The 11,488-nt window shown below is 44.6% G+C and overlaps 1 long non-coding RNA gene across 1 annotated transcript in view; it reads right to left on the reverse strand.

The window, feature by feature from the left end:
• Positions 1 to 302: 302 nt before the first annotated feature.
• The window catches only part of LOC113628411 (uncharacterized), a 90,489-nt gene continuing 79,303 nt past the window's right edge, over positions 303 to 11,488 (reverse strand). Inside the window, exons 10-12 of the long non-coding RNA XR_003436057.1 lie at positions 9,357 to 9,474; positions 3,971 to 4,099; positions 303 to 1,150 (exon numbers count right to left, since the gene is read on the reverse strand). This is a non-coding gene — a long non-coding RNA (uncharacterized LOC113628411). The remainder of the gene's footprint in view (positions 1,151 to 3,970; positions 4,100 to 9,356; positions 9,475 to 11,488) is intronic.

Here is an 11,488-nt window from a genome sequence, read left to right on the forward strand (position 1 = left end):
CAGCGAGGCGGGCACGGTCAACTCCGCTCCCTAGATCCGAGATGACGCCGTGTGCAGCCGCAGTAAGGCCCCAACACTAGAAGCATCCGAACAATAAAACTTCCCCTGGGCTTCCCTGGTGGCGCGGTGGTTGAGAGTCAGCCTGCCGACGCGGGGGACGCGGGTTCGTGCCCCGGTCCGGGAGGATCCCACATGCCGCGGAGCAGCTGGGCCCGTGAGCCATGGCCGCTGAGCCTGCGCGTCCGGAACCTGTGCTCCGCGGCAGGAGAGGCCACAACAGTGAGAGGCCCAAGTACCGCAAAAAAAAAAAAAAAAAAACTTCCCCTGAAGGATAGCTTTATGGTCATGCATTTACAAAATCAGGCCATTGTGCTGAGCAAGGAGCCGTACGCCGTGGTGCGTGGTGTGTGGCAGTGGTGTGCTCTGCCTGCTGGGCCCGAAGGCCTAGTCAGTGAGGTCATGGCGGCCTTGGCCGTGGGATACGGACAGGATGGGGGTGGGGATGCCCATGGACGATCACAAATAGTCAGAAGACACTTTGTGCTGTGAAAACCTCAGCAATTCACCCAACAAAGGTCATTTACAGTCAAACAGGAGCTACTGCGGAGTCCAAGGCTGCAGGGGAAATTCTGGAAGGAAAGGAGTGTCCAGAGCCAGCCAGAGCTCTCAGAGGCCTGGGAACCAAGGAAAGGAGGATGCAGATGAATTTCCAGGTTTGGGAAAGAGAACTGATCAGCAGTATTCTTGCTCTTTAGTTTTTAAATAAGCTTTTCATTTTAGAACAATTTTGAATTTCCAGAAAAGGTGCAAAGATAGTCCACAGCCCCACGTGCCCATACCCGGTGTACAGAATTATTAACATTTGTCACAGTGAATGAACCAGTATCGTTACATCACTAACTGAAGTCCAGATTTTATTCAGATGTCTTCAGTTTTTACCTAACGCCCACTCTCCTTCTGCTCCAGGATCTCATCCAGGACGCCGCATCACACTTAATCCTGTCTCCTTAGATTCCTCTTGACTCATCGGACTCTCCTTGTTTTTGATGATCTTGGCAGTTTTGAGGAGCACAGGTCCAGTATTCTAAGGAATGTTCTTCTAGTTGGGTTTGTTGGATGTTCTCCTTGTGGTTAGAGAGGGGTTCTGCATCTGGGGAGGAAAACCACAGAAGTCAGGTGCCCTTCTCATCACATCACATTGAGGGCAGGTACTATCAATGTGATTTATGTTGCCGTTGACCTTGAGCGCCTGGCTGAGGTAGTGGCTATCAGATTTCTCCGTTGCAAAGTCGCTCTTGCAGGCTCCCCTTTCCATGCTGTCCTCTTGGAGGGAAGTCACTATGAAGTCACAGCCCACACTTGAGGGGCGGGAGTGATGTACCTCCTTGACAAGGCAGTATTTACAGGAGTCATTTGGAATTCTTCTGCCTGGGAACCATGTCTATTCTCCTCCACTTAAAACAATGTATTGGGATCAACAGATGAATGGATAAAGAAGATGTGGCACATATATACAATGGAATATTAGCCATAAAAAGGAACAAAACTGGGTCATTTGTAGAGACGTGAATCGACCTAGAGACTGTCATACAGAGTGAAGTAAGTCAGAAAGAGAGAAACATATCGTATGTTAACGCATATATGTGGAATCTAGAAAAATAGTACAGATGAACCGGTTTGCAGGGCAGAAATAGAGACACGGATGTAGAGAACAAATGTATGGACACCAAGGGGGGAAGGAGGGGTGAGATATAAACTGGGAGATTGGGATTGACTTATATACACTAATATGTAAAGAAGAGATAACTAATGAGAACCTGCTGCAGAGCACAGGGAACGCTACTTCACTTTGCTGTACAGTAGAAACTAACACAACATTGGAAAACAACTACACCCCAATTAAAAAAAAAAAAGAAAATGGTGACCAAAGAAACAGTGTTGGGGGAGGGGGTAAATTAGGGGTTTGGGATTAACATGTACACACGACTGTATATAAAATAGATGACCGACAAGGCCTTCCTGCGTAGCCCAGGGAACTCTACTCCAGATTTTGTAATTACCTATAAGGGAAAAGAATCTGAAAAAAAAATATATATATATATATATATATATATATATATATATAACTGAATCACTGTGCTGTACACTTGAAACTAACATGACATTATAAATCAACTATACTTCAATTTAAAAATGCATTCAATTATTAATTTATATCATGATGGACTCATGAATATTTACACTCTACTTTGTACAAATATGTGTATACAATATTACGTTATTTATTTTGTTGCTAAAATTACTCAACCTTGGTCACTGGGAACTCTTTCAGCAGTTCCTGGGTCCCTTAGATGAGCCCCCATCGGTGTGTGTGGGGGCTTATTTTGGGGGAGTTTTGTTTCTTTAGCCCATCCTTGTTTGTTAGCACTCCAAAATGCTCTAAGCTCATCTTGTATATTTCCTGCCCCAGCCCTTTCTAGAAAGAGCCGTTTCTCCAAGAAGCCCTGCTCCCTTCTATCAGAGAATGGCATTAGAAACCAAGACTAGGTCTTGGTGGGGGGCTTGTTATTCCTGGGGAGTCATTTCTTCTAGGACCTCCCAGCAAACAGAGCCAAAGGACCTATGTGTGTGTACTCACCTGAGCATGTGGCCGTCTGTATCTACACTAAGCTACCCCACGTCTCCACCTCTGATCCAGCATCACATGGACTATTCTCGCCTCTGCTTCTTGCTGGGCCGTAACCTTACAACCCAACCGTGTGAAACCTGGCTCCCGCCACCTCCTGGACATTCACCTCATGATTCAATTCCAGTTTACACATCTTGTGGCTTCGGAATTCTTAAGCCACATCCTCATGGGAGACAACTTTCCACCTAGAGTCCTGTGCTTGTGAGCAGCTCCTTTTGCCTTTGGTCTTAGAGTCTCCACTCATTCCCAAAGTTACTTGATCACCGTTCCTCCAACCCCCTCCAGGGAAGGTGTGTCATACATTCGTAGCACAGTTAGATTCTTTTGTCCCAGCCTGCCTTCCATCCTGGGATCCTCTGACCTCCTAAATGATTTTTTAAAATTTATTTTATTGAAGTATAGTTGATTTACAATGTTGTGTTAATTTCTGCTTACAGCAATGTGATTCAATTATACATATACATATTGCTTTTCATATCCTTTTCCATTAGGGTTTATCACAGGATATTGAATATAGTTCCCTGTGCTACACAGTGGGAACTTGTTGTTTATTAAATGATCTTTTAAATTTGCATATACTAAGGTTAACGCTGTGCCATGAACAGGACAGTTTCGACAAATGCATAGCGTGATGTATCCGCCATTAAAGAATAGTTTCACTGTCCTGAAAGATGCCTGTGTTTCACCTATTCCATTCTCCTCCTGTATTTTTGTTTTTCCCTCCCATTTGCAAGTAAGCAGATATTTTAGATACCAAATAATGTTACATGTCATGTAATTTTTAATTGCTTGACATCAAGTAGTTACAAGAAATAAAAGGTTGTTTTAGAATCACACTATTATCAAATATGTTTATTTTGTATTAGACCCACGTAACTTATTAGTCACAATAATTTAGAGGTGCAAACTTTTTCTTTTAGGTCACTGTGCACTTTCAGAGTTGAGAAAGCTGAATTCCAGAAATTTCACTACCCCTCAAAAGGTCAGGGTCTGGCCATGCCCAGGAAGCCATCGGTACTGTAGCAAGTGCGGAGCCAGTGTTGCTACATGGATTCAACTTCCCACCTGACCACGTCGTCACCTTTCAGAATTTTCATAAATCCGGGGGCTTCAAAACTTAGCGAGGACCTTCTTTTCGCCCAGCAACCAGCCCTTGCCCGACCCCATTTTCTTAAAGTCTAAATCATGTCTATTTACAAACTCCAAGTTTTGCCACAAAGGCTTTACTATGGCCACTTTGCTGCCAAGATTAGAGCAAAATGCAGAGACGGATTTCCTCACCCCATGCTTGCAGTCAGTCGCTGCTTGTCGTTGACTACGGCTTCATGATCTCAAGAGCACATGTCGTGGAGGTAAAACTTTATGACTTCCATTAATTCCGTGTCCTCGGCTGTCATGGTTCTCAGCTTGCTGTCAAACCACAGAAGTATATTTTTAGGATATTTCGAAGGGAAGCAGTGTGAGGACTTCTCAGACAAAATTTATAGCAAGGCTTCCTGAGAGACTGAAGCAGGTGGATTCTGCTAAATACACACATGCGCGCACACACGCAGAGAAACAAACGCACAGACACACGCACACACACGCAGAGACACGCGCACACACACGCACAGACACACGCACACACACGCAGAGACGCGCGCACACACACGCACAGACACACGCACACACACGCAGAGACGCGCGCACACACACACAGAGAAACAAACGCACAGACACACGCAGAGGCACGCGCGCACACACACGCAGAGACGCGCGCACACACTGCCTTGCACATAGAAAGGATAGGAGATGCATTCTTCGGGACCTCAGCTACATCCCAAGAACGTCCTTCTGTGTGTGTATTCTGATTCCCGGGCCTGCGTTTTCCCTTTCGGTGTCACCTCAGGCACAGGGAAAAGCATGCCACAGTAGTAGGGAAGGAGGGAAACCAGGAGGGAGGGAGAGAACAGAGTGAAAGGACAGGAGGAAGGAAGGGGAGAGAGAAGGCGAGAGACACGGCGAGGCAGGAGACCCATCAGTGATGCCAGACATGGGCAGAGGGAACGCTGATGGAGGGAATCGGGAAAGAACTCCTTTCAGTGAAGAATCCGCAACAAGCCTCTCCCCAGGGGGCCAATCATCTCTCTCCAAGTGACTTTTTTTTTTTTTTTTTTGCGGTACGCGGGCCTCTCACTGCTGTGGCCTCTCCCGTTGCGGAGCACAGGCTCCGGACGCGCAGGCTCAGTGGCCATGGCTCACGGGCCCAGCCGCTCCGCGGCATGTGGGATCTTCCCGGACTGGGGCACGAACCCGTGTCCCCTGCATCGGCAGGCGGACTCTCAACCACTGCGCCACCAGGGAAGCCCCCAAGTGACTTTTTTTTAAATAACGTTATCAAAATGTTCTGCCTCTAGCAAATCTTCTCCTGATCAGAGATAATAAATATGCAACTTTATTATTGCTTTATTATTGCTTTATTCATCACTAACCCTGAACAATACCGACGGCCCGGGGCTCTTTGGCCTTCAAAGGACCTTCCTTCAATAAAAAGATTATATTTTATAACTGTTTGGGTATAAAGATGAATATATTGATAATATCTATTAACTTTTCATTTGGCCTAAAATTGTGTATTTTTTTCTTCTGGTTTTAAATGAAATTAGGACATTTTTGTGGGTTCTGGGCACACAAAAGTACTATGGGCCCTGGACACCGTCCCCACTGGGTACGTTGGCCCTCACGATACCCTTTTGTCCATTGGTTGGTGCAGTTCACGTACGTCACCACGTGGTCCCCGGGTCCTGACCCCAACCTGGGGTGCGGAGTTAACGCCATATGCGATCCGGGTGTGAGTTTGTATTGCCAAGCGCCAGTGGTTGAATTCAATTGTTCTACATTCACTAAGTCTATTCTTAAAAATCAGCAGAAAATATGTGCATATCTGTACTGTAAAGTTGACAAAAGCAGCACTCGTGTGACAGAGAGGGACTGAGTTTACTCAGAAAGATGAGTTTCGTCCTGCTCCACCGAGAGCTCGTTTCTGTCCTGTGGAACCACCCAGAGTGGAGGAAAGTGACCTGGAAAAGGTAAGGCGTCAGGAGGAGAGGTTGTCATTCTTTTCTGGGTAAAGATTCTGAGGGCATAGGCATTAAAAAACAGAAAAAAAGAAAGAAGATAAGATAAAAGGAAAAGCAAATTCCAAAGACTCTCCTTTTCGTCTTGAGAATTAGACACTGTCCCTCAAGTCTTTCACAATTTTTAGGATTTGTTCTTAGGATGGTTTTCAGAATGAAGTAAGGCATTTCTTTGCCAAATTGATCTATTGTCAAAATAAGGTGTTTACACTTTTGTAACTCAAATCGCTAGAGAACTTCACAGAGGAACCTTAGAGGAGCTGTTTTTTAAAGTACCAAACAGCCTCTAATATAGCCACTACATAGGCTGTGGGAGTGAATGGGGGCCTGTACAGCGAGTTCCCTTAAATGTGGATACACCAGGCAAGTACCGCAGAACCGTCAATTCTTTTGCACTTAAATTGCATTTTTTGTAGACCATTTCTCCCAGGTCTTTGCATGATTCATGTCATATCTTTAAGGTCACAGCTCAGCTATTCCCCACTAGAATGAACACTTTCCCGACCACCCTGCTGTTCCTTATGCCACTTCCGTATTTTATTTTCCTGGTAATATTGGTGATCCTCAGAAATTATTTAGATATTTGTGGACTGGTGGTTGGTTCACTTGTGTGTTGTTTATCTTCCACTGCTAGAATTTAAGCCCCATGAGCGCAGACCACTTACATGTTTTGTTCGCTGTTGTATTTCCAGTGTCTGGAATAGTGCCCGCCACACATTTGTGGAATAAACGGTTGAATGAATGAATGAATGAATGAATTTAAAGTCTCCTCCAGAGACAATTGGAAACAGACTTCTGAATATTTCTGGGAAGTAACAAGGAGTTAGAATCGGAGGTCCTGGATGGTCCTCTGACCTCACTCACTCATTTACAGATGAAGACAGTGCTGTGACCTAAAAACATAAGAATTGCCCTGGCGGGACCACTCTGAGGTTCAGAGGCCCCAGCTGTTTCCAATTCCTGAGGCAGCCCTCAAACCACAATTTGAAAATAAAGGCACATGAAAATCAGACCGAGAACCAACCCAAGGCATCTTCTCTAAGATAAATAATGGTCTGTCTGCTCTCACGCAGCTGATATTAATCAAGGCGAGGCCATCGGACACCAAAACCAAACATGTGTCTCTGTCTCCGAGCTTTTAGCCCAAGCTCGCGATCTCTCGTTCCCGTTCCCTCTCCTGGCTCCCACGTCCCTCACTGAAGGTTAGTAAAAATGAAAAGAGCTACAGCTTAGGAAGATTTCACCATATCCTGGGTATTACACTAAGTGTTTTATATTCCTCATCTCCCGGAGGAGACGCCATTATCCCCAATTCATAGGAGAAGAATTTAGGCTTAAGATGTTAGACATTTGCCTGAGGTCACACAGCTAAGAATATGGGAGCTTGAGCACAGCTCAAAAAAATTAAATAATTTTTTGAATAGAGAATACATTCATAGTGTCCAAAATTTGAAAAATACGTATAAATTTACTAAAAAAAAAAACCCACCCTCCTACTCATAACTACCCAGTGTCTCGCACCCACAGACACAACCGTCATAAGTTTCTTGAGGCTCTTTCTAGAGATACATTATGCATATACAAGTCAATAGGGTGTGTGTGTGTGTGTGTGTGTGTGTGTGTGTGTGCGTGCACACACACACACACATGGACATTCTTTTGTAACTTTTTGCTGTGGAAAACCATGAACATATACAAAACCAGACAAAATCCTATAATGGAAACCCATGTTCCCATCAACCTGCTTCAAGTAGTATCGCCTCAAGAACAATCCTGTTTCAACCACACCCGACCTGCCGCCTCCCAGACATCACAGCATTTCATCGGTAAATATTTCTGGGTGTCTATCTAAAGGATGAAGACTTTTAAAACATAATCAAAATACAATAATCACAACCTAAAAATTAACAATAATTCCTTAATAACCTAAAAAATCTAGGCAGTATTCAAATTTCTAATGGCTTCACAAATGTCAGCCTTTTTTATCAGTCGCTGATACATCTTTTAAGTCTCTTTTATATATATATTTTTTACCTTTTATGTTTTCATTTTCATTTTATATTGGAGTATAGTTGATTTACAATGTTGTGTTAGTTTCAGGTGTACAGCAAAGTGATTCAGTTATACATACACGTGTCTATTCTTTTTAAAATTCTTTTCCCATTTGGGTTGTTACAGAACACTGAGTAGAGTTCCCTGTGCTATTCAGTAGGTCCTTGCTGGTTATCTTTTTTTTATATATAGTAGTCTGTATATGCCAATCCAATCTCCCAATGTATCCCTCTCCCCTCACCTTTCCCCTTAAGTCTCTTTTAATCTACAGATTCTCCCTCTACTTTTATTCTTTTACTCTCCTTGCAGTTTATTTGTTGACAAAATTGTTTGTTTGTTCTGTAGGATTTCTAACAGTCTAGATTATGTAAGAGGGAAAAATCCCTTTTACACAAATGGTAGCATAAAATTCATACTGTTTTGTACTTTTTTCACTTAACAGACCTGGCTAATCCATTTGACAAATCCCTGTTGAGCACCTAAAGCTTTTCTGGGTGCTGCAGACAGAACAGTACGTAAAGCAAACAGGCAAAGCAAACATCCCAGGGGATGGAGACGGGCACACCTGAATAAAGAAAGAAAGAAATGGGCACGACATTGAACACGTATTATCAGGAGAATAAAGCCGGGAAAGGACAGCAACTGCGTGATGAGAACTTCAAGTCTCAACCATCCGAGACGACGGCATTTGAGCCAACTCTGAAAGCAGATGAGAGCCTGAGTCAGGCGCCTCTCTGTGGGAACAGCAAGTACAGTGGCTCCACGTACACTAGAGAAACAAGACTTTAGTCCAGGAGTTGCAAATATTTCCCCTTCAGTGTAGTTTTTCCCTTTTGCTTTTGGTATGGCGACTCTCACCCTTTAGGAAATTTTGACTTTTAAAAATGTTGTCATCTGTAAATTTTCTCTTTTATGGCCCCTGGGTTTTGGGCCAGAGTTAAAAAAGAGCTTGGATTTTGAGTCACCGTGTTGTTTCACGGCCCAAGATGGCCTGGGTGTAACTACGGTTCTAAATAACCACAGAATCTCAACCGTTGAACATCACAAAGCTAATTTCTTGCTCACACCATCCATCCATCCAGGGCAGACCAGCTCAGCCTACTTTCACTCAGGGACCCAAGCTCCAGACGCATCCACTACCGCTGTGTCAGAGGAGCTGTAGCGAACTGCACATCAGCACTGGCAGGCTTTCGTTCACATTTCATGGGCTAAAGCTCCACCTACAGCCCACCTGAGCTCAGGGTGGTGGGCAGTGCAACTCCAGGTGTGCCCGGCAGGGGAAGGGACCACGTGTGAACAGCCCAGGAGGGTCATTAGACCACCTAGCTCAAGTCAAGGTGAATGAGTTTTCTATTAACCCCATTTCTAGGACTTTCCCTAACCCAGTCAAAAGCAAAGTAGTGCAAAACAGACACACGACTAGACCCAGCTGATTGGTTTGTGTGGCCAGTTTGAGAATCTGTACAGGACAGGTGCCTCAGAGAGCATCACCTACTCACCCACAAAGCACCACGGCTTCCACTATCTTCCAGGACGAAGAGACTGTATCCTTCACACTTCAGGAGCCAAGAGGGCACGGTTACCCCCTGGCTAGGTTAGCTTTTCTGGGTGCGACATCTGGAACCAATGCATAAATGAATGCTGGTTACTCTTAGATAAAAATAAATAGTCTGTCCCCTACAGACCCAGAGAAAGGTGCTGTTTGTTTAGATGATGGATTTTTTGCAGATTTAGTGAAGCCCATGGGTCTTGGAACTTTCAACATAAACCATGAGGAAACCAAAATAAACACTTTTACAGAGCAGAGGAGATAGGAAGCTTCTCTTCAGCACGAATCATGAGCTAATGACTGCTCCTAAAAATGTAAACAAAATTAATTTATGCTCAGTCAGCAGCTAGAGAAGAGGAAGAACCCAGTACCTGCCTCGTGTTCAAATAGAGACTATTTGGAGACAAGAGCTGTGTCTGAGTTTTCTGCCTGCTAGGATACAATCTCCAGTAACGGGGGCTTCTTTGGAAAACATATATGAGTTGTAATAGAAACGGGCATCTCATGGGAAACTCAGCCTAGAAACCAGTGGACACCAGACTTTGATGGACATGAAACGATACCCAAAGCATCCTGAGAATCTCGCCCAGCAGCAGAAGTGGGTGGGGTTCCACGTACAAGAACCTCGGGGGAAAGGGGGGACCTGAGCGTTAGTGCTGGTGCCTTGCTGGGACGGGTAGCAGTGAATCTGCTTCATAATCTGGGACAGAATGCAGTGGTAAAGGAGCTCATCGAAGTTCAGTTGCCTTTTGGGGATCCAGGCCACGCACTCACTGAAGAGACAGGGATGGTAAGGAAAGAGATGTCACGTGACAACCTCTTACTTCATTAGAGCAGGAGAGCATGAAAAAGACAAATCCCTGTTTTGGATGAGTCGGTTTAAAGAAGATTTTAAAAAAAGACTGTGCCGGGTGGTATTATTGTTCTATTTATTCCAAATATTTGCTTTTCCTTGCTACTAGGCACACCCCTAGAGGCTCCTGCCTGGAGAGAGGACAGACATGCTGCCCACTGAGGTTCACTGTGTGACTTTCTTTGTCAAGTGGAATTTATACAATTGTCTGAACAGATGTTTTAAGAGCCCTGGCATGCTTCTGCCATTGTTTTGTTCCCTCTGCCACAAGACTAAGATAGGGGCCCCTCCTAGCCTGTATTGCAGAAGAATGCAGGGTGAAAGTTGATGTACCGCCAACACGTACACGAGCAAGAAATAAATATCCGATGTTGTAAGGCACTAGGGTTTTGGAAGCCATTTATTATTGCAACATAACATAGCTCAGACTGATGGATATAGATATCAGGACCAGAACCGTAGTGCTGATCTAGCAAAGACCCTGACATATATAGCATGTTGCCTGCAATAAGAAAAATGGAGCAAATGAGCTTGTGGCTTTAGTTAAGAAGTGGGGAAAACAAAACATGGGTACCATGAGTTTGCTTTTATTGCCTGCATTTGACAAGGAACTACAAGAAAGAGATAAGCTCCAAAAAGATTTCCAGTTTGAAAGGAGAACTGAAAGGGAAATACGGGAAATCCCGATATCCCAAAGTTAAGAGAGTCAGAACAGGGGGGTGGGGAGTAAAGATGGGATAAGAGAAAGTGGGTGAAAGCTGTCTCAGAAGTAATGGGTCTCTAAGTCTCCTTGTCCCTCCCTTGTCCTGGGCCACTTCTTCCTTGCCTCCCTGGAGAGGGTAGAACTGCAGGTCAGGGGACTGGGACATGGCAATCATAGTGGTGGGTACAGGTAAAGTACGTCTATTGAACGTTTGCTGCAGAGATATTCCAGCCTTTTTCTCCCATTCAACTCCCAGATCACTGGTGGCCATACCCTTCCTCTCCAGCCAGGAGACGAAAAGACTCCCGATGGAGAATCTCACCAGCCCGACAGGAAACATTCTAAGATATTGACATTAGGGTCCCCCAACAGATGGTCACAATATAGTGTGAAAATCAACAAGTCCCAGTCAGGAACTCAGAGCTTCTAATCAGCCTTTTATTTCTCAGATCTTAAACTCTGCAGCCAGGACTGACTCTCACACACACACACACACACACACACACACACACACACACACACACAC

Source organism: Aethalodelphis obliquidens, unplaced genomic scaffold (genome assembly GCF_003676395.1).
Source record: "Aethalodelphis obliquidens isolate GAN/ISIS:26980383/991018 unplaced genomic scaffold, ASM367639v1 scaffold23, whole genome shotgun sequence".
Lineage (NCBI taxonomy): Eukaryota > Metazoa > Chordata > Mammalia > Artiodactyla > Delphinidae > Aethalodelphis > Aethalodelphis obliquidens.